This window comes from Melanerpes formicivorus, unplaced genomic scaffold (genome assembly GCF_026170545.1).
Source record: "Melanerpes formicivorus ecotype bairdi unplaced genomic scaffold, bMelFor1.0.p_v2 SCAF_344, whole genome shotgun sequence".
NCBI lineage: Eukaryota > Metazoa > Chordata > Aves > Piciformes > Picidae > Melanerpes > Melanerpes formicivorus.
The window spans coordinates 187,501-190,000 of NW_027142696.1; the positions used below are offsets into that span (position 1 = coordinate 187,501).

At 41.4% G+C, this 2,500-nt stretch overlaps 1 pseudogene; it reads left to right on the forward strand.

The window, feature by feature from the left end:
* LOC137459302 (28S ribosomal RNA) overlaps nucleotides 1–2,500 on the forward strand; it is an 8,480-nt pseudogene that overhangs the window by 3,745 nt on the left and 2,235 nt on the right.

Below are 2,500 nucleotides of genomic sequence, written 5' to 3' on the forward strand. Positions count from 1 at the left end.
GCCCATGGGAAAAGAAAGATCAATTTCCAATGTTCCCGCTGTGGGAAGACAAATGAAAAGCATCATAGTATCTCATGCCATCTCCCAAAATGCAAAGGGGTCCAAGAGCCTACCCAGGTAGAAGGGTTTATGTGTGAAGAATGTAAAAAATGTTTTAAAACTAAAATTGGCTTGGGACAACATAAGAGATTAGCTCACCCAGCCCTGAGAAACGCAGAAAGAATTGAAGCATCTCGCCCCAAAGAGACCTCTAAAAGAGGTGCTCACAAGAAAATCTGGTCCCAAGAGGAAACAGAAATATTACAGAAACTAAATCAAGAGTTTGAAGGGAGGAAAAATATTAACAAATTGATTGCTGAAAAATTAACAACTAAAACAGCCAAACAGATCAGTGAAAAGAGAAGACTATTAAGAGAAACTGTGGTGCCAGAAAGAGAGAAAACACAAGAGAGCAAGAACAGGTTAAAAGAGGAGAGGACTGTGATTCCATCTTCTGGTGAAAGGGAGCTGCTAGCCCACTATAAAAAGACTATTAATGAAAAGCTGACATCAGGGAAGCTGCCCATCCTTAAAAATACATATAAACAAATAATTGAAGGCAAAACAGACTCATTAAAATTACTCAATGAGGTAGCTCAGGACCAATATTTGTATTTGTTTGAGAAATCAATTGAACAGAAAGTGCCAAAAAAGAGCCAACGTAAACCTCAGCAGAAGAAACCTCAAAAGGAGTGGATGAGAAAAAGAGCCAGAAAGCGTGGAGAATTTCTCCGATTCCAACGCCTCTTCCGCTTAGATCGAGGGAAGTTAGCGAATATGATTCTGGATGAAAAAGACTCTGCGCAATGTGCCATCCCCCTGGAAGAGGTCAGTAACACCTTCAGATCTAGGTGGGAGTCTCAGAACTTATTTCAAGGACTTGGAGCATTCCAGTCTGTGGGGCGGGCGGATAATTCGGCTTTTAAGGAATTGATTACAGAGAAAGAGATCCTTAAGAATATCAAAGACATGAATAAAAAATCGGCACCAGGCCCTGATGGGATCACCCTGAAGGCCCTGCTTAAAATGGATCCAAATTGTGAGGAGATCAAAGAACTATTTAATCTCTGGCTGTTAAGTGGCAAAATTCCAGATGTAATAAGGGGATGCCGAACAATCCTAATACCTAAATCATCAGCGCCCGAACGCCAAAATGATATTAACAACTGGCGGCCAATTACTATTGGTTCCATCATCCTGAGACTCTATTCAAGAATCTTAACTGCGAGGTTGGCAAAGGCATGTCCCATTAACCCCAGGCAGAGAGGCTTCATTCAATCTTCTGGCTGTGCTGAGAACTTAAAACTATTACAGCTATTAATTAGGAATGCGAAGAAACAAAAGAAACCCCTGGGGGTTGTCTTTGTCGATTTGGCCAAAGCCTTTGATTCAGTGAGCCACACCCACATCCTGGCGGTGCTAAAGCAAAAGGGCCTGGATGACCACATAATAGCATTAATTAAGGACTTCTATCAAAACATCCACACCAGAATCAAAACTAAAGAAGGAGAGTCTGAGTCAATAGGAATCAAAACTGGTGTGAAACAGGGCGATCCCATGTCACCACTCCTCTTTAACCTGTGCATTGACCCTCTGTTATGTAAATTAGAAGAGTGTGGGGAGGGGTTCCAACACGAGAATGGCAAATTAACAGCTCTGGCTTTTGCAGACGACCTGGTCCTGCTGAGTAAGTCCCAATCAGGAATGGAGAAAAATATTGAAATTCTAGAAGCATTTTGTGACTTAACTGGATTAAAAACGCAGGGGGAAAAGTGCCATGGTTTCTTTATTCAACCAACTAAGGACTCTTACACCATCAATGACTGTCCTCCATGGCTTATCAGCGGTACCCCTTTAAACATGATCCACCCGGGTCAGTCAGAGAAATATCTTGGCTTGCAAATCGACCCTTGGGTGGGGATAGTTAAGCCCGAATTACAAAATAAATTAGAAGTCTGGCTCAATCGCATCGAAAGAGCCCCTTTAAAACCATTTCAAAAATTGGACATGTTAAAAGTGTACACAGTGCCTAGATTGATCTACTTAGCAGACCAGGCAAATGTAAAAGCCACCTATCTGGAAGAAATGGATTTAACAATTCGAAATAGGGTGAAAAAATGGTTACATCTCCCAGTTTGTACCTGTGATGGCATCTTGTATTCCAGCACTAAAGATGGAGGCTTAGGCTTAGCCCGATTGGCTGGGTTAATCCCTAGTATCCAAGCTAGACGATTACACAGATTGGCAAATTCATCAGATGAAGCAGTTAAAACTGTAGTTAAAAATAATGATATTGATAAAGATTATGAAAAATTGTGGATATCAGCAGGGGGAGACAAAGAGAAAATACCATCAATATATAACCCCCAGACAATAATGGTAACTGAATATGGGGGACGGGAGGAATTATCGGAATGGGAAAAACCCGCCCCAAAGAAAATCTTTCCCAAACCTTGCAATT